Source organism: Arachis ipaensis, chromosome B10, assembly GCF_059453495.1.
Source record: "Arachis ipaensis isolate K30076 ecotype BB chromosome B10, ASM5945349v1, whole genome shotgun sequence".
Lineage (NCBI taxonomy): Eukaryota > Viridiplantae > Streptophyta > Magnoliopsida > Fabales > Fabaceae > Arachis > Arachis ipaensis.
This window is the reverse complement of record NC_142435.1, coordinates 42,717,206-42,738,940: the sequence shown is the minus strand read 5'-3', so window position 1 is coordinate 42,738,940 and position 21,735 is coordinate 42,717,206. Positions and strand designations below refer to the sequence as shown.

The 21,735-nt window shown below is 38.8% G+C and overlaps 1 non-coding gene across 1 annotated transcript; it reads left to right on the top strand.

Moving 5' to 3' along the window:
- The first annotated feature begins 14,501 nt into the window (after positions 1-14,501).
- Positions 14,502-14,609, top strand: LOC148579838 (small nucleolar RNA R71). The gene has a single exon (XR_015895793.1). It is a non-coding gene; the product is annotated as a small nucleolar RNA R71 (small nucleolar RNA).
- The last annotated feature ends 7,126 nt before the right edge of the window (positions 14,610-21,735 follow it).

Below are 21,735 nucleotides of genomic sequence, written 5' to 3'. Positions count from 1 at the left end.
CTCTTGAATTTTGTTAGAAAGCTTCTCGATCTAATTCCATTGGGTAGTTGTCTTGGGAAAGAAACTACCCATAATTGGAATCCTTCGGAACCTTGGGAAAGGAATGGAGGATTCATGCTAGAGAAGCTTTCTCACAGTGAATTGGATTGGGGTTTGGATGGATATTGTGACATGTAATCCTACCAAATTGTGGTTCATGAAACTGTGTAGTATAATCAGTGATCGAGCATCATCTCTTCTTATGAACATTTAAACCAAGGGATTGGGAATTTGTTTGTTTTTAGAGAGAATTGGTGAGCCAAGGGATTGGGATCCAATCATAAAAGATTGCCAAGCAAAATTCAATGAACGCATTGGTTGAGGAAGAGATAAACATGTTTTGATTCGGAGATCTCAATATCTCCTATAACCCAATGAATTCCCCATTTCTGATTTCCACTTTCTCTTTACATTCTGCAATTAAATTCATGCAATCACCCCCATTCCCTTTAATTTCAGCAATTTAGCTTCTGCTTTTTACTTCATGCAATTTAAGATTCCGCCATTTAAATTTCTTGTCATTTACGTTTCCCGCCAATTTTACATTCCGCAATTCTCATCTAAATCTTGATTCCGCTCAACTAGAACACACTTCTAATCCGAATTGCTCACTCAACCAATCCTTGTGGGATTCGACCTCACTCTATTGTGAGTTTTTACTTGACGATAACCGGTGCACTTGCCGGAAGGAATTTTGCCGATCGTGCAATTTCCTAAATCGTAGCATAACTAGTTTATGCGCATCAGCTAGGCGTGCCAGGTTGGATGAAGACAAAAACGACTGACCTCTTATAAAGGTTGGTCGACACCGACCTCTTCCCAAAGAGCTCGGCCAAATTGCTACAAGGACCCAAGTAGGCCCAAAGCAAAAGATCACAGCCCACCTAAAGGCGGCTGGCCAAAGATAAAAGGACTCACCCACAAAAAGATAAGATAAGATAACTAACTTATCTCAAGGGAGGTCACTCCACACTACTATAAATATACTGAAGCACACAAGTATAACTCATACTCTGATTCTACACACAAAACCTACTCAAAGCCCATGCTAACTTAAGCATCGGAGCCTCTTGCAGGTACCACCACCCTCCGGTGATCAAGGATCAGCAACATCCCAAGGACCAGCAAGTTGGATGCCACAGCTCCAACCACAACAGCAGATCTCTTCCGAGATCGACCTTCAGTTTCAGGTAACCCTCGGAACAACTAGTCTCGACCTGCGAAGATAAGGTCGGTTAGAAAGTATAATATAACCCAAAGAGTATACCATACATCCTGCTTCTCCATGATTAAAACCTCTAAGAGGGATATACAATTACGATTCACGAAAATAGAGAATATAAAATCTAAGGTTCAAAGTACAAATGTAAAGGAGTCTTTGCTTTCTAAAGAGAGTCTGGCACGCTCAATGTGGTTCACCACGTCCTGCATCTAAAATACAAAATCCAACAATGGGTGAAAATCCAAAGGTTCCTAGTAGGGTAATAATTCTAAATAGAGACTATGTAAAAAGATATGAACCCGCTAGGCAATCCTAAACTCCAGTAATTCAATGTTCAAGCCTAGGGTCCTTTTCAATACCAAACAGGAAAAACTCTAACAGATACTTCAAGTTTATCCTTTACTTGTCTCTTTATTAACAAAGTTCCATAATATAATAATAATTCTTTCGCAGTTACAAACTAAGAATTTTAAGTTAAACAATTTATTCATCGGCTTTTAAATTGATACCGCTATAATCTCTTTTCTATCTGTTAATCATCTCAATCTCTAGCGATTGTCATCTTGCCAAACTTGGCTACAATTTAAAGTTATAAATCTCATCTAATCATCCATCTTATATCGATTATTCTCTACATTTAGTCTTAACCCGGAGCAAGTGGGACAAACCACAACCCTTGCATCTACCTTGGGAGTACCAATCTCAACCCAGAGCAAGTGGGGCAAACCACAACCCTTGCATCACTAACAACCCTCAGCATCAACATTGCCAGCATAAGAAATCTCTCAGTTGTTCAAACACATACAAAATAATACAAAGAATACACAAGTAGAGAGAATAGATAAAGCAATTAGTTCAAAAAGTATATAGATACAATTATTCAAGAAGGAAAATGTAACACCTTACCATGCAGAGTTTTACGCTTAAGTCATAAAGCAGAGGTGGCGAGGTATTATGACCTCTAAATGAAAAAGACGTATGTATCGATATAGTTGAAAGGAATTCATAATGAGGAGCCTTGAAGAAAAGTTTAAGCAAAATCGCAAAAAAAGAAAAGCGCATGGCACATGTAAACAAATAATTAGCCAATAAATCAACTTTTAATCCAAGAAATTAGAAAATTGAATTTTATAGTTTAATGTGATAAAGCTATTAAAAACAGGAATTTCGACACTAATTTTAAAGAATTTGGCATAAGATTGGGTCAAACAGGCCGAACCGGTCGAACTGGGCCCAAAATAGGCCCAATGGCCCAACCAACTCACTCAATTTAATGAGCTCAGCTCATCACTCCTTCCTCACTCATGCAAACACCCTGAACAGGTTCAGCAAAGCGGAAGAACACCCTTCCAAGCACAAAACCTAGCTTGATCTTCAAATCCAAATAACTTTTGATCCGGAGCTCCGATTGAGGAGCCGTCAGCGGCCACGCGTTCATCTCGAAATTCTCTACAAAGTAAACTAACTAATTTGGTAAAAAGTTCAATTTTTCATACCCATATTCTCCTTCTTCAGTTTCGAAATTCATGAGTTTTAGAATTGAGAGTTATGATATTTTGATGTTTTAGGATCGAATTAGCTTGCGAGAATTTTTGGGTGTTATTCTATTAGTCCATGGGTAAGGTAAGAAGCTCTTAAACCTTGGTAAAATTCCAATTTAGTAAATCCTATGTTAAATTATGATGAAATTATATATTATTAGATTAGATGTTTGAAATTTGAAGTAATTGGTGGTGTCGGTAAGCTGAATTCGGGTTGCAGTAACTGAATTATGTTCGGCACACTATTTGGAGCTTTAGGTATTTGCAAAACGGCAATAATTTGTGGTGCTCCGAGCATTAGAGAGAAATCGGCTAAGGTATGGTTTAGGTTTCTCGTATTTAATATATAATATCTTGTGAAAACTTAGGCTAGTTGACCATAGGATAAGAATGAATGCATGAGTATGTTTAATGCTTAGCACCTTTGATGATGATTGTAATATGAATTGAGTATTTGTTGGATGATAATCTTGTTGGTATATCTGAGAAATTGATGCATGAGATTGTTAAAATTGAGGAAGGATGGGATGTGGAGGTTGTTGAGGTACCGAAAGAGTATGTTGTGATGATTTTGTGTATGGTAGGTTGAGTTTGAGTTGTTATATGATTATTGATGAGTATTGATTTGAAGTATATTAAAGTGAAAATCTTAAATGAGTTGAGGAATTGAGAATTGAATAGTTTAAATGGTTGAATTATTGATTAAAGGTTGATAAGCGTTTGGCATTGGTTATGAGTGTTTTGAAAGTGTCTTGGTTGATAGTGGTTTGGTTTGAAAATGAAAATTTGGTAAAAATAGAGGTTGATATTTTTGAGAAAAAATCTGGCTTTTATCAAAATTTGGCGGGCCATAACTTGGTTTCCAGACTCCCAAATTATTTCAAACTTGTTTCATATAAACATTGGGTCCGTGAAGTTTACGCTGTTCAAAGAACGGATCAAAAATGTTTTAAAACGAAAAAGTTATGCACGTTGGAAGTTTGGACTGCAAAGTTGAAAATTTTGCAACATCAGCATTTTTTGCTATTCTGCATAACTTGCGTATGCGACCACTGCATGTAACGCAACCAACCTATTCGGGTTGGGTATCTCGCGTACGCGAGCAGGGTGCTTGCGTACGCGAGTATAGAAAAATGTACGCACCACCCCTGTTTTCAGCACACTTGATTTTATGTTTTTAAAACCTAATTTAAAACCTCTAAACCTCTATTTTTACTCCCCAATGTCCTAATTCTTAAAATTAATCATAGGAAGGGAGTTGAATACTGAGAGGATAATAACTTGTGAGTGAAGAAAGATTGTAAATGGGTAATGTAAGTTGAAAAGTTTAATGGGAAGGGTGGTTCGTAAATAAATGTGATTGTGGCCCCGGGTAGTAGGCAGTGGCGAGGTCCACTTGCTCCGGGTATGAGATGAGGAAGAAGAAGTATGAATACTGAGTTAATTATGAATTTTGGATGAGATACCTGGGTAGTAGCAAGGATGGTAGTTCGTCCCGCTTGCTCCAGGTTAATATTTGAGACTTGATAACAATGATGATTGATTTAAGCTGAATGAATGTATGTTTGAGACCCTGGGCAGTGGCAAGGATGGTGGTTCGTTTCGCTTACTCTAGGTCAGAGATTATGATGCCTGGGTAGTAGCGATAGTAATAGTTATTCCACTCGCTCCAGGTTGAGCTTTTAAACACCCGCGTGGGTAGTAGCTCAAACCCACTTGCTCCGCGATGGGTGTTTCAGTCCATGGTTAGCTACCAGGACGTGTCAGGTTGGCTATATAACCGACGGATGATATCATCAGTCATAGGATAGGCATACATCATGTGCATATTATTTGCTTGCTTGTTGTGCATTAATTGGGAATGCCTAATTGATTATAATATGCTAATTGTTATACTTGCTATCTGTATTACTTGTATTCTACTTGTGCTTGTCTTTGTTTGCTTGTCTGTCTATGCAAGTTCACCGGAGATGGAGAAACGGAGGAAAGGTGGGAAGACTCAGGGTTAAGCTTAAGCTTAAGCTAGGCTTAGATATCCTTAGATGACCACCCATTTAAGATTTCTGTTTTAGTACTTTAGGCTTTATAATCTGAGTGTCGACGTTCTAGGATTGCCTCTGGCATTCCCAGGACCCTATATCTTATGTGCGTGGCACCTTTACCATGCTGAGAACCTCTGGTTCTCATTCCATACTATGTTGTTGTTTTTCTGATGCAGGTCGAGAGGCACCTCGGTAAGCATCTGGAGCTTCTGCAGTGAAGTGGATTTATTTTGGAGTTTTATTTTTGGACTTTTGCTATATGTGTATAGACTCTCCTCATATATATACTTGTGTTATTTTGTACCTCTTAGAGGTTTATGGAGAACTAGGGTTTTATATATGTATTTTGGACTTTGGGTTATGTATATATATGTGTGTAAATATTCTCCGGCCAGCCTTAGCTTCGCAGGCTGAGTTAGGGGCTTGTTATTTTGTATTCTTGACCCACTATTCCTACTTTCTGTTTATTTACGCTTGTGAATCTTTAGTTTTCTTTGTACGTAAGTAATCTTGTTTCCTGAGCGTTGCGCTTTTTATTTTGTGATTTTGTGTTATCCGTTTTTCAACGCTCCTTGTATACTGTATCCTTTTCAACATTATTTTAGAGGTCTTAATACCACACCACCTCTATTTTATGGTTTAAGCGTAAAGCTCTACGTGGTAGGGTGTTACAAATTACGCGAGGATTTCATCTTACCCACCAAATTAAGAATTTTACCCCTCATCGATTTCTCGAGAAGAAGGAAATTTAGGTATGTCTTCAGGGAATGCTTCTGGGAATTATCTTACCACTGGAAGATGATTGATGAGCGGATAATTTAAACCCTTTTTGGCATTATTTTTACATAGTTTTAAGTATGATTTAATTACTTTTTATTATATTTTTATTAGTTTTTATTCAAAAATTACATTTCTGGACTTTACTATGAGTTTGTGTGTTTTTCTGTAATTTCAGGTATTTTCTGGCTGAAATTGAGGGACTTGAGCGAAAATCTGATTCAGAGGCTGAAAAAGGACTGCAGATGCTGTTGGATTCTGACCCTCCTGCACTCGAAGTGGATTTTCTGGAGCTACAGAAGCCCAATTGGCGCGCTCTTAATTGCGTTGGAAAGTAGACATCCTGGGCTTTTGGTGCAGAATTTCTAACCACAGACTAACCGGCAAGTGCACCGGGTCGTACCAAGTAATACCTTACGTGAGTAAGGGTCGATCCCACGAGGATTAATGGATTAAGCAACAATAGTGTTTGATAGGATTAGTTAGACAAATAGAAAATAGTGTTTGGAAGTTCAAAAGCATTAAAAAATAAAGAAGAGTTTGAAGACAGGCAGGTGAATAGGTGAGGAATAAAATATGAAGAAACAGTTAAGGTTTCAGAGTTATCTATTTTCCAGATTGACTCTTCTTATTATTTTATTTTAATCATGTAAGATCTAATTTATGGCAACTATATGTGACTAGACCCTAATTCCTTAAACCTTTCGATTCTCCTCTAAAATTCATCAACAGCCAATTCCTTGGTCAATTAATTCCAATTAGGGGGTGAAGTTCAATTCTAGTTATATGCCACAGAAATCCTAATTACCCAAACAGAAAAGGATTATATGTCACGTATCCTATTAAATCCAGATAAATTAGAAATTTAGGAGAATATGTTTTCAAGCTATTGTTCAAGTAAAGAGCTTTTCCAAGTTATACAAGAACGCATTTAGAAAGAGGGTCATACTTCCATTCCACCCAATTTCATAAAATAAAGAACGAAAACAATTCTTAAATATAAATCCATACATAAATTAAAATAGAAAAAATAATAAAATCAATCCATACAAATAGACAGAGCTCCTAACCTTAACAATGGAGGATTCGTTGCTCATAGTTCAGAGTAGAAAAATAAGGATTCAGGTAAAAATGTACTACTCCTAACAATGATGGATCTGAATCCCCTTTTATAACTAATCCTAATAATTTAAAAAATAAAATTTCTAAAATTAAAATTAAAATAATATATTTTCCTATTTAAAAATCAAATTTAAATTTAAATTCGAATTAATTAACAAGTCTTCAGCTGATAGGTGGGGACCACTTGATTTGTCCATTCTGCAGCTTCTAATCTGTGTTTTCTGGGCTGGAAACTGGGTCAAAACAGCCCAGAAATCGCTCCCAGCATTTTTCTACATTTTCTGCACGTGGCGCATGTCACGCCTACGCGTCAGTCACGCGTACGCGTCGATGGTCTTTTTTCGCGAGTCACGCGGACGCGTCGGTCATGCGTACGCGTCGTTGATCGATTCTTCAAATCACGTGTACGCGTCAGTCACGCGCACGCGTCGCCATGGATACTTCCAAATCACGCGCACGCGTCAGGCACGCGTGCGCGTCGCTCCTCGCTGCCATCTCCTTTGCTTCTTTTGCTGCAGAAACTCCATCAAATCCAGCCGAATGCTACCTAAAATAAACAGTATTGCACAAAACTCAAAATAGCATCCATAGTGGCTAAAATATAATTAATTCTTAATTAAACTCAACAAATTACATGCAAATTTACTAGGAAAAAATAGGAAAGATGCTCACGCATCACAACACCAAACTTGAGTTGTTGCTTATCCTCAAGCAACCAAAACTAATATAAGCTTAGGATGTGAATTTGCATGAGAATGAGAGTTCGATTAAGCTCATGTCTCTTCTTATAGTGGGGTTTACAACTGCAATCCTGAATAGTTTTGGCATCTCATTTTATCCTTTGAAGTTCAGAATGATTGGCATCCATAGGAACTCAGAATTCAGATAGTGTTATTGATTCTCCTAGTTCAGTATGTTGATTCTTGAACACAGCTACTTTATGAGTCTTGGCCATGACCCTAAGCATTTTGTTTTCCAGTATTACCACCGGATACATAAATGCCACAGACACATAACTGGGTGAATCTTTTCAGATTGTGACTCAGCTTTGCTAGAGTCCCCAGTTAGAGGTGCCCAGAGTTCTTAAGCACACTCTTTTTGCTTTGGATCACGACTTTAACCGCTCAGTCTCAAGCTTTTCACTTGACACCTTCACACCACAAGCACATGGTTAGGGACAGCTTGATTTAGCCGCTTAGGCCAGGATTTTATTCTTTTGGGCCCTCCTATCCATTAATGTTCAAAAGCCTTGGATCCTTTTTACCCTTTTCCTTTAAAGGGTTCTTGGCTTTTTCTGTTTGCTTTTTCTTTTTCTCTTTTTGTATTTTTTTCGCAAGCTTGTGTTTTTCATTGCTTTTTCTTGCTTCAAGAATCAATTTTCTGATTTTTCAGATTATCAATAACATTTCTCTTTTTTTCATCATTCTTTCAAGAGCCAACAATTTTAACATTCATAAACTTCACTATCAAAAAAATGCACTGTTCATGTCATGCATTCATAATCACAGAAAATACCACCACGTTTAAGTAAATAAGACTATTCTTCAATATAGACTCACTTTCTCATGCAATATATCACTCCTGTATTTTTTTATTTGAATTCAAGCTCAGTGAGTAATACATGAGACATCTTTTCGGAATTAAAGCAATTAAGAGAAAACTAAACTAGACCTAGGATTCTAACTAATAAAGGATCATACAACAAACAAAGCAAAATAGCAGGAAACCAAAACATAACATAGACAACGAGGGACGAAATAAAAATGAAAGGAACTCAACCACCTTAGTTATCCTAGTGGTCGTTTATTCTTCAGGTTGTGCTCCTCAGTGAAGATAATTCGCCTACCTTTTGGTGCCATAGGAATAAAAAGAAAACCCTTAAGCGAAGCATCAACACCAAACTTAAAAGTTTGCTTGTCCTCAAGTAAAGAAGAACTGAAAATAGAAAGAGACAAATATTATTATGAAAGAAAAAGGAAAGGATAAAAGAACAAGAGAGAATTAGGATTGGGAGAGGGAGAAAGAAAATTGAAACTGGGCAACGAAGGCGACGCGTACGCGTGGGTCGCGGGACTTCCTTAATGACACGTAAGCGTCAAGCACGCGTCCGCGTGCTCTGGATTTTGTGCGATTCGCACGAAGCCAGCCGCGCGCACACGTAACTCTCTGTTCACGTGGCTTTGGGACCAATATTGGCATACGACGCGTTCGCGTCGTGCACGCGCACGCGTGGATAGCCGTTTGGTCAATTGACGCTGGTGCACGAAATTGTGATGTCCAAGCTCAAACAATCCCTGGCAACGTGAGCAACTTGGTGCTCTGATCTCAATACATAATTGTCACAACTTCGATACAACTAACCAGCAAGTGCACTGGGTCGTCCAAGTAATACCTTACGTGAGTAAGTGTCGAATCCCACGGAGATTGTTGGTATGAAGCAAGCTATGGTCACCTTGTAAATCTCAGTCAGGCGGATTTAAACATGATACTTTATTAGATTAAAATAAACAATAAAAGGGATAGAGATACTTATGTAGATTCATTGGCAGGGATTTCAGATAAGCGAATGGAGATACTTTTCGTTCCTCTGAACCTCTGCTTTCCTGCTATCTTCATCCAATCAGTCTTACTCCTTTCCATGGCTGGCTGTATGCAAGGGCATCACCGTTGTCAGTGGCTACATCCCCTCCTCTCAGTGAATCATATGCTCACGCACCCTGTCACGGCACGGCTATTCATCTGTCGGTTCTCGATCATGCTGGAATAGGATTCACCCTCTTTTTGCGTCTGTCACTAACGCCCAACAATCGCGAGTTTGAAGCTCGTCACAGTCATTCAATCATTGAATCCTACTCAGAATACCACAGACAAGGTTTAGACCTTCCGGATTCTCTTGAATGCCGCCATCATTCTAGCTTACGCCACGAAGACTCTGGTTAGGAGATCTAAGAGATACTCATTCTAGCTTAATTCATGTAGAACAGAAGTGTTTGTCAGGCACGCGTTCATAGAGGAGAATGGTGATGAGCGTCACACATAATCATCACCTTCATCATGTTCTTGAGTGCGAATGGATATCTTAGAAGAGAAATAAGAAGAATTGAATAGAAAACAGTAGTACTTTGCATTAATCTTTGAGGAACAGCAGAGCTCCACACCTTAATCTATGGAGTGTAGAAACTCTACCGTATGAAAATACATAAGTGAAGGTCCAGGCATGGCCGAGAGGCCAGCCCCTCTGATCTAAGAACAATGCGTTCCCAGATGATCCTAAGATCCTAAGATGATCAAAAGATTAAAAGCTGATCAAAAGATACCTAATACAATAGTACAAGGTCCTATTTATAATAAACTAGCTACTAGGGTTTACATGAGTAAGTAATTGATGCATAAATCCACTTCTGGGGCCCACTTGGTGTGTGCTTGGGCTTGGGCTTGAGTGTTACACGTGCAGAGGTCATTTGTGGAGTTGAACGCCAGTTTTTGTGCCAGTTTGGGCGTTCAACTCTGGTTTTGGATCCTTTTCTGGCGCTGGACGCCAGATTTGGGCAGAAGGCTGGCGTTGAACGCCAGTTTACGTCGTCAATTCTTGGCCAAAGTATGGAATATTATATATTTCTGGAAAGCCCTGGATGTCTACTTTCCAACGCAATTGGAAGCGCGCCATTTCGAATTCTGTAGCTCCAGAAAATCCACTTTGAGTGCAGGGAGGTCAGAATCCAACAGCATCAGCAGTCCTTTTTCAACCTCTGAATCTGATTTCTGCTCAAGTCCCTCAATTTCAGCCAGAAAATACCTGAAATCACAGAAAAACACACAAACTCATAGTAAAGTCCAGAAATGTGAATTTAACATAAAAACTAATGAAAACATCCCTAAAAGTGACTAGATCCTACTAAAAACATACTAAAAACAGTGTCAAAAAGCGTATAAATTATCCGCTCATCACAACACCAAACTTAAATTGTTGCTTGTCCCCAAGCAACTGAAAATCAAATAGGATAAAAAGAAGAGAATATACTATAAATTCCAAATTATCAATGAAACATAGCTGCAATCATATGAGCGGGACTTATAGCTTTTTGCCTCTTGAATAGTTTTGGCATCTCACTTTATCCATTGAGGTTCAGAATGATTGGCATCTATAGGAACTTCAGATTTCGAATAGTGTTATTGACTTTCCTAGTTCAGTGTGATGATTCTTGAACACAGCTTCTTTATGAGTCTTGGCCGTGGCCCTAAGCACTTTGTTTTCCAGTATTACTACCGGATACATAAATGCCACAGACACATAATTGGGTGAACCTTTTCAGATTGTGACTCAGCTTTGCTAGAGTCCCCAATTAGAGGTGTCCAGGGTTCTTAAGCACACTCTTTGTTTTTTTTTTTTTGCTTTGGACCTTGACTTTAACCGCTCAGTCTCAAGTTTTCACTTGACACCTACACGCCACAAGCACATGGTTAGGGACAGCTTGGTTTAGCCGCTTAGACCAGGATTTTATTCCTTTAGGCCCTCCTATCCACTGATGCTCAAAGCCTTGGGATCCTTTTTATTTGCCCTTGCCTTTTGGTTTTAAGGGTTATTGGCTTTTTCTGCTTGCTTTTTCTTTTTCTTTTTTTTTTCTATATTTTTTTTTTTGCCTAAATTTTTTTTTTTCTGCAAGCTTTGTTCTTTGCTGCTTTTTCTTGCTTCAAGAATCATTTTTATGATTTTTCAAATTATCAAATAACATGTCTCCTAGTCATCATTCTTTCAAGAGCCAACATATTTAACATTCTTAAACAACAACTTCAAAAGACATATGCACTGTTCAAGCATACATTCAGAAAACAAGAAGCATTGTCACCACATCAATATAATTAAGCTAAGCTCAAGGATAAATTCAAAACTCATGTACTTCTTGTTCTTTTGAATTAAAACAGTTTTTATTTAAGAGAGGTGATGGATTCATAGGACATTTATAACTTTAGGACAAAGTCACTACTACTAATGATCATGTAATGAAGATACAAACATAGATAATCACATAATATAGAAAACGAAAAACAGAGAAAGTAAGGACAAGGAATGAATCCACCTTAGTGATGTCCTTGAGCTCTTCTATGTCTCTTCCTTGTCTTTGCTGCTCCTCCTTCATTGCTTTTAGATCTTCTCTGATTTCATGAAGGATGATGGAGTGCTCTTGATGTTCCACCCTTAGTTGCTTCCAATAATTGTGTGGAAGAAAATGTATCCCCTGAGGTATCTCAGGGATCTCTTGATTTGCAGTCAAATGTTCTACCACTGAGCTATAGACCCTTGATGGAAGCTTTTGTCTTTCCTTTCCTCTTTTTAGAGGCCTCTCTGGCCTTAGGTGCCATCAATGGTTATGGAAAAAATAAAAAAAAGCTATGCTTTTTACCACACCAAACTTAGAATGTTGCTCGCCCTCGAGCAAAAGAAGAAAGAATAGAAGAATAAGAAGAAGATATGGAGGAGATGGATGGGAGTGTGTATTCGGCCATATGGGTGGGATTGGGTGGGAGAGAGATGTTGATGAATTTTGAAGGTAGTGGGTGTATAGATGTGAGTGGTAAATGGAAAACAGAAGGGATGATCATGAATGGAAAGAGAGATGATGAGGTAGGTGGGGATCTGTGGGGTCCACAAATCCTGAGATGATCCTGTGGGGTCCACAGATCCTGAGGTGTCAAGGCATTTACATCCCTGCACCAATTTAGGCATGTAAAATGCCCTTGCACACAACTCTGGGCGTTCAGCGCCAGGTTGGTGCCCATTTTGGGCGTTCAACGCCCCTTTGCTGCCATTTCTGGCGTTGAACGCCAGAACCATGCTTGTTCTGGGCGTTCAGCGCCAGAACTATGCTCTGTTCTGGCGTTTGAACGCCAGACAGATGCTCCTCCAGGGTGTGATTTTTCTTCTGCTGTTTTTGATTCCTTTTTCAATTTTTATATTTATTTTGTGACTCCACATGATCATGAACCTAAGAAAACATGAAAAACAATAAAAATAAGAATTAGATAAACATTGGGTTGCCTCCCAACAAGCGCTTCTTTAATGTCAATAGCTTGACAGTGAGCTCTCATGGAGCCTCACGGATGTGCAGAGCTTTGTTGAGACTCTCCAACACCAAACTTAGAGTTTGGATATGGGAGTTCAACACCAAACTTAGAGTTTGGTTGTGGCCTCCCAACACCAAACTTAGAGTTTGACTGTGGGGGCTCTGGTTGACTCTGCTTTGAGAGAAGCTTTTCAAGCTTCCTCTCCATGGTTGCAGAGGGAGATTCTTGAGTTTTGAATACAAGGGAGTTCTCATTCCATTGAAGGACTATTTCACCTCTGTCAACATCAATCACAGCTCTTGCTGTGGCCAGGAAAGGTCTTCCTAGGATGATGGATTCATCCTCTTCCTTTCCAGTATCCAGGACTATGAAATCAGCAGGGATGTAAAGGCCTTCAACCTTTACTAACACGTCCTCTACTTGTCCATAAGCCTGTTTTCTTGAGCTGTTAGCAGCTTGCACTCCATAGATTCCCAGTTTCTCTATTACAGAGAGGGGCATGAGGTTTATTCCTGAACCAAGGTCACACAGAGCTTTAAAGATCATGGTGCCTATGGTACAGGGAATTATGAACTTTCCAGGATCCTGTCTCTTCTGAGGCAATATCAGTTGATCCAGATCACTTAGTTCATTGATGAACAAGGGAGGTTCAACTTCCCAAGTATCAATGCCAAATAATTTGGCATTTAGCTTCATGATTGCACCAAGAAACTTGGCAGTTTGCTCTTCAGTGACATCCTCATTCTCTTTAGAAGAGGAATACTCATCAGAGCTCATGAAGGGCATAAGGAGGTTCAATGGGATCTCTATAGTCTCTAGATGAGCCTCAGAGTCCTTTGATTCCCCAGAGGGAAGCTCCTTATTGATCGCTGGACGTCCCAGGAGGTCTTCCTCCTTGGGATTCACATCCTCTCCTTTCCTCACAGGTTCGGCCATGGCACTTATGTCAATGGCCTTGCACTCTCCTTTTGGGTTCTCTTCTGTATTGCTTGGGAGAGTACTAAGAGGGATTTCAGTGATCCTTTTACTCAGCTGGCCCACTTGTGCTTCCAGATTTCTAATGGAAGACCTTGTTTCATTCATGAAACTTACAGTGGCCTTAGATAGATCAGAGACTAGATTTGCTAAATTAGAAGCATTTTGTTCAGAGTTCTCTGTCTGTTGCTGAGTTGATGATGGAAAAGGCTTGCTATTGCTAAACCTGTTTCTTCCACCATTATTAAAGCCTTGTTGGGGCTTTTGATCCTTCCATGAGAAATTTGGATGATTTCTCCATGTTGAGTTATAGGTGTTTCCATAAGGTTCACCTAAGTAATTTACCTCTGCTATTGCAGGGTTCTCAGGATCATAGGCTTCTTCTTCAGAAGATGCCTCTTGAGTACTGTTGGATGCAGCTTGCATTCCATGCAGACTCTGAGAAATCATATTGACTTGCTGAGTCAATATTTTATTCTGAGCCAATATGGCATTCAGAGTATCAACTTCAAGAACTCCCTTCTTCATAGGCGTCCCATTAATCACAGGATTCCTCTCAGAAGTGTACATGAACTGGTTATTAGCAACCATGTCAATGAGTTCTTGAGCTTCTGCAGGCGTTTTCTTTAGGTGAATGGATCCACCTGCAGAGGTATCCAGTGACATCTTTGATAGCTCAGATAAACCATCATAGAATATATCCAGGATGGTCCATTCTGAAAGCATGTCAGAAGGACACTTTTTGGTCAACTGTTTGTATCTTTCCCAAGCTTCATAGAGGGATTCACCTTCTTTCTGTCTGAAGGTTTGAACATCAGCTCTAAGCTTGCTCAGCTTTTGAGGAGGAAAGTACTTGGCTAAGAAAGCCGTGACCAGCTTATCCCAAGAGTTCAGGCTGTCTTTAGGTTAAGAATCCAACCATAATCTAGCTCTGTCTCTTACAGCAAAAGGGAAAAGCATGAGCCTGTAGACTTCAGGATCTACTCCATTAGTCTTAACAGTATCACATATCTGCAAGAATTCAGTTAAGAACTGAAAAGGATCTTCAGATGGAAGTCCATGAAACTTGCAGTTCTGCTGCATCAGAGAAACTAATTGAGGTTTCAGCTCAAAGTTGTTTGCTCCAATGGCAGGAATGGAGATGCTTCTTCCATGTAAATTGGAATTAGGTGCAGTAAAGTCACCAAGCATCCTCCTTGCATTATTATTATTTTTGGCTGCCATCTCCTCTGCCTGTTCGAAAATTTCTGAGAGGTTATCTTTGGATTGTTGTATTTTAGCTTCTCTTAATTTTCTCTTCAGAGTCCTTTCAGGTTCTGGATCTGCTTCCACAAGAATGTTCTTATCCGTGCTCCTGCTCATATGACAAGGAAGAATGGCCAGAAAAATGATAATAATAATAGAGATCCTCTATACCACAGTATAGGGATCCCTTTGTGAGTGGAAGAGAAGGGGGAGACAAAGAATGTGATGTAAAGGAAGAAATGCAACTGTACGAATGGAAGAGATGTGAGATGAGATGTTAGGATATGAATGAATAAATAGAATAGGATGGGGGAGGGATAATTTTCGAAAATTATTTTGAAAAAGAGTTAGTGATTTTTGAAAATGGTTTTTTTTTTTTTTTTGAAAATTTGTTAGTAATTTTCGAAAATTAAGTTTTAAAAATTAAAATAATTAATAAATTAAAAAGAAATTTTGAAAAAGGAGGAAGGTATTTTCGAAAAATGAGAGAGAGAGAGTTAGTTAGGTGGTTTTGAAAAAGATAAGAAACAAACAAAAAGTTTGTTAGTTAGTTGAAACAAATTTTGAAAACCAATTTTGAAAAGATAAGTAGTTAGGAGGTTAGGAAAGATATTTTTGAAAAAGACAAGATACGAAGATATTTTTGAAAAGATATGATTGAAATTAGTTTTGAAAAAGATTTGATTTTTAAAATCTCAATTAATGACTTGATTCATAAGAAATCACAAGATATGATTCTAGAACTTAAAGTTTGAATCTTTCTTAACAAGCAAGTAACAAACTTCAAATTTTTGAATCAAAACATTAATTGATTATGTTATTTTCGAAAATTTGTGATAAAAATAAGAAAAAGATTTTTGAAAAATATTTTTGGAATTTTCGAAAATAACTAATAATTTTGAAAAAGATTTGATTTTTGAAAAAGATTTTGAAAAAGATAAGATTTTCAAATTGAAAATTTGATTTGACTCATGAGAAACAATTTGATTTTAAAATTTTTTGAAAAAGTCAATCCAAATTTTCGAATTTGAGGAGAGAAAAAGGGAAAGATATTTTTTTGATTTTTGAATTTTTTTATGAAAACATGGAAATTATGCAATGCATGAAATTTTTAGATCAAAACATGTGATGCATGCAAAAATGCTATGAATGTCAAGATGAACACCAAGAACACTTTGAAGATTATGATGAACATCATAGACACAATTTTGAAAAATTTTTAATGCAAAGAAAACATGCAAGACACCAAACTTAGAATTCTTTAATGCTTAGACACTAAGAATTCAAGAATGCATATGATAAACATGAAAAGACACAAAACAAAAAATCATCAAGATCAAACAAGAAGACTTACCAAGAACAACTTGAAGATCATGAAAAACACTATGAATGCATGATATTTTCGAAAAAATGCAAGATGCATATGCAAGTGACACCAAACTTATGATATGACTCAAGACTCAAACAAGAAACACAAAATATTTTTGATTTTTATGATTTTCTAATTTTTTTGGATTTTTCTTTTATATTTTTCGCATATTAAAAGGAAAAATAAGGATTCCAAAAATTTTTAATATGAATTCCAGGAATCTTGCCATGTTAGTCTAAAGCTTCAGTCCAGGAATTAGACATGGCTCACTAGCCAGCCAAGCTTTCAAAGAAAGCTCCAGTCCAAAACACTAGACATGGCCAATGGCCAGCCAAGCTTCAGCAGGTGATCAGAAACAGTAGCAGGTGGATTAACTCCAACTAGCTTGCTCTTGATAACAAATTGCTGCCTCAGTCCAAATGAATTTAGACATGGCTTTACAGCCAGCCAGGCTGCAACATATAATTACATGGGCTGGAGTGATTAGTTGAATACCAATCCCAAAGTAGTTTGGGTATGGCTTTACAGCCAGATATGATTCAACATATTTCATGAAACACTAGAATTCATTCTTAAAAATTTTGAAGCCATAGAATAATTTATTTTTGAAAACATTTTTATTTTTTTCGAAAACAGATGAGAAAATTTTAGAAATTTTTTTGAAAAATTTTTGAAAATAAAATAAAAAGAAAATTACCTAATCTGAGCAACAAGATGAACCGTCAGTTGTCCAAACACGAACAATCCCCGGCAACGGCGCCAAAAACTTGGTGCACGAAATTGTGATGTCCAGGCTCAAACAATCCCTGGCAACGTGAGCAACTTGGTGCTCTGATCTCAATACATAATTGTCACAACTTCGATACAACTAACCAGCAAGTGCACTGGGTCGTCCAAGTAATACCTTACGTGAGTAAGGGTCGAATCCCACGGAGATTGTTGGTATGAAGCAAGCTATGGTCACCTTGTAAATCTCAGTCAGGCGGATTTAAACATGATACTTTATTAGATTAAAATAAACAATAAAAGGGATAGAGATACTTATGTAGATTCATTGGCAGGGATTTCAGATAAGCGAATGGAGATACTTTTCGTTCCTCTGAACCTCTGCTTTCCTGCTATCTTCATCCAATCAGTCTTACTCCTTTCCATGGCTGGCTGTATGCAAGGGCATCACCGTTGTCAGTGGCTACATCCCCTCCTCTCAGTGAATCATATGCTCACGCACCCTGTCACGGTACGGCTATTCATCTGTCGGTTCTCGATCATGCTGGAATAGGATTCACCCTCCTTTTGCGTCTGTCACTAACGCCCAACAATCGCGAGTTTGAAGCTCGTCACAGTCATTCAATCATTGAATCCTACTCAGAATACCACAGACAAGGTTTAGACCTTCCGGATTCTCTTGAATGCCGCCATCATTCTAGCTTACGCCACGAAGACTCTGGTCAGGAGATCTAAGAGATACTCATTCTAGCTTAATTCATGTAGAACAGAAGTGTTTGTCAGGCACGCGTTCATAGAGGAGAATGGTGATGAGCGTCACACATAATCATCACCTTCATCATATTCTTGAGTGCGAATGGATATCTTAGAAGAGAAATAAGAAGAATTGAATAGAAAACAGTAGTACTTTGCATTAATCTTTGAGGAACAGCAGAGCTCCACACCTTAATCTATGGAGTGTAGAAACTCTACCGTATGAAAATACATAAGTGAAGGTCCAGGCATGGCCGAGAGGCTAGCCCCTCTGATCTAAGAACAATGCATTCCCAGATGATCCTAAGATCCTAAGATGATCAAAAGATTAAAAGCTGATCAAAAGATACCTAATACAATAGTACAAGGTCCTATTTATAATAAACTAGCTACTAGGGTTTACATGAGTAAGTAATTGATGCATAAATCCACTTCCGGGGCCCACTTGGTGTGTGCTTGGGCTTGGGCTTGAGTGTTACACGTGCAGAGGTCATTTGTGGAGTTGAACGCCAATTTTTGTGCCAGTTTGGGCGTTCAACTCTGGTTTTGGATCCTTTTCTGGCGCTGGACGCCAGATTTGGGCAGAAGGCTGGTGTTGAACGCCAGTTTACGTCGTCAATTCTTGGCCAAAGTATGGAATATTATATATTTCTGGAAAGCCCTGGATGTCTACTTTCCAACGCAATTGGAAGCGCGCCATTTCGAGTTCTGTAGCTCCAGAAAATCCACTTTGAGTGCAGGGAGGTCAGAATCCAACAGCATCAGCAGTCCTTTTTCAACCTCTGAATCTGATTTCTGCTCAAGTCCCTCAATTTCAGCCAGAAAATACCTGAAATCACAGAAAAACACACAAACTCATAGTAAAGTCCAGAAATGTGAATTTAACATAAAAACTAATGAAAACATCCCTAAAAGTGACTAGATCCTACTAAAAACATACTAAAAACAGTGTCAAAAAGCGTATAAATTATCCGCTCATCAGACGCGCACGCGTCAGGGACGCATACGTGTGGGCAATTTTGTGCTTCTAGCACACTTCCAGCCCCAAACCAGCACAACTTTCTGTCCAAACACCTTGTACGCCAATTTGTGATGTCACGCGTACACATCGATGACGCGGACGCGTGGAGTGCCAAAATCATGAATGACGCGTACGCGTGGGGTACGCGTCCGCGTGGGCTTGTTTGTGCGAAAGACTTCATTCTGGCGCCACTCCCGCGCAACTCTCTGTAACTTTTATTTTTCTCGCACCCCTAGATGACGCGTACGCGTCAGCGACGCTTGCGCGTCGGGTATTTTTTTTTTTTTTGAGGTGTTCGGTTCCTGTTATAAAATAGCTGCATGATCAGAAAATTAGTAAGAACTTAATAAAAATCAAATAAGTAAGAAAACTACTACTACGAAAAATAACTAAGGATACGAAATTATCGGGTTGCCTCCCGACAAGCGCTTCTTTAACGTCACTAGCTTGACGGTCAGTTCTGCTAATTCAGCAGATGAGTGGACCTCTGGCGCTCAATCTCGCCTCCAAGATAATGCTTCAACTTCTGGCCATTCACTGTAAATTTTCTATCAGAATTCTCTTCCTGTATTTCCACATGACCATATGGTGAAGCTCTGGTAACCAAAAACGGTCCTAACCACCGAGATTTCAGCTTCCCAGGAAAAAATTTGAGCCTTGAATTATATAGCAGCACTCTCTGTCCTGGCTCAAAGACTCTGATGGCAATGTTCTTGTCATGCAGTAACTTGGTTCTTTCCTTATAGAGCTTGGCATTCTCATAAGCTGAATATCTGAATTCATCAAGCTCATTCAACTGAAGCATTCGCTTAATTCCTGCAGCTTCTGAATCAAGATTTAGATACCGGATTGCCCGGTAAGCCTTGTGTTCCAGCTCAACTAGCAAGTGACAGGCTTTGCCATAGACCAACTGATAAGGGGACATGCCAATGGGAGTCTTGTATGCTGTTCGGTATGCCCAGAGAGCATCATCAAGCTTCCTAGACCAGTCCTTTCTTGAAACACTGACGGTCTTCTCTAGAATCCTCTTAAGTTCCCTGTTGGAAACTTCAACCTGTCCACTTGTCTGAGGGTGATAGGGGGTTACCATCTTATGACAAACTCCATATCTCTGTAGAAGAGAGTCCAGTTGTCTGTTACAGAAGTGACTTCCTCCATCACTAATGAGTGTCCTTGGGACACCAAACCGGTTGAAGATATATCTCTGAAGAAAGCTCATTACCACCTTGGCATCATTGGTGGGTAGAGCTACAGCCTCCACCCACTTGGACACATAATCAACGGCCACTAGAATATAGTTATTTGCATGTGAGGGTGGGAAAGGTCCAATGAAATCAATACCCCACATATCCAACAACTCAACCTCAAGAATCCCCTGCTGTGGCATTTCATGGTTGGCAGGGAGATTCGTGGCTTTTGCACATCTGTCACAGTGCTTCACAAATTTTCTTGAATTCCTGAAGAGAGTCGGCCAGTAAAACCCACTCTGAAGGACCTTTGTAGCTGTCCTTTCACCACCAAAGTGGCCTCCATATTCAGAACCATGACAGTGCTAAAGAATCTGCTGTGTTTCATCATCTGGGACACATCTCCTGATTATACCATTTGAACACCTTTTAAAAAGGTATGGTTCCTCCCAAATGTAGTACTTGGCATCTGTTAATAGCTTCTTTACTTGTTGCCTGCTGTACTCCCTTGGGATAAAATTCATAGCCTTATAATTTGTAATGTCTGCAAACCAACGAGCTTGCTGAATGAGGAACAATTGCTCATCCGGAAACGTCTCAGTCACAGTTGTGGGTGGTTGTACTCTTGCTTCAGGCTCAATTCTGGAGAGATGGTCAGCTACTTGATTTTCTGACCATTTCCTGTCTTTTATCTCAATATCAAACTCTTGAAGGAGCAACACCCATCTGATTAATCTTGGTTTAGAATCCTGCTTGGTTAGAAGGTACTTCAAAGCAGCATGGTCAGTATAAACAATAACCTTAGAATAAAGTAAATAGGACCTAAACTTATCAACAGCATACACAACAGCTAATAATTCCTTTTCTGTAGTTGTGTAATTCTTTTGAGCATCATTTAACACACGATTGGCATAATAAATGACATGTACAAGCTTACCATGCTGCTGTCCTAAAACAGCTCCTATAGCAAAATCACTAGCTTCACACATTAATTCAAATGGTAAATCCCAGTCAGAGGGAGCTATAATGGGAGTAGAAGTAAGGTTTGCTTTCAGAGTTTCAAAAGCATGCAGACAATCAGAATCAAAGATAAAAGGAACATCAACAACCAACAGGTTGCTCAATGATTTAGCAATTTTAGAAAAATCCTTTATAAATCTTTTATAAAATCCTACATGACCCAAGAAACTCCTAATTGTCTTAACATTAGTTAGTGGTGGTAATTTTTCAAGTACCTCCACCTTTACTCTGTCAACCTCAATCCCCTTACTTGAAATCCGGTGTCCAAGAACAATGCCTTCTGTAACCATAAAATGGCATTTTTCCCAATTTAAAACAAGGTTTGATTCTTGACACCATTTCAAGACAAGAGATAAATGTTTAAGACAGGATTCAAAAGAATTACCAAAAACAGAAAAGTCATCCATAAATATCTCAATAAACTTTTTAACCATATCAGAAAAATTGAAAGCATACACCTCTGAAAAGTTGCTGGAGCATTGCAAAGTCCAAATGGCATTCTCCTGTAGGCAAATACTCCAAAGGGGCATGTGAATGCTGTCTTCTCTTGATCTTGAGGGTCCACTGTAATTTGATTATATCCAGAATATCCATCTAGAAAACAATAAAAGGCGTGACCAGCTAACCTCTCAA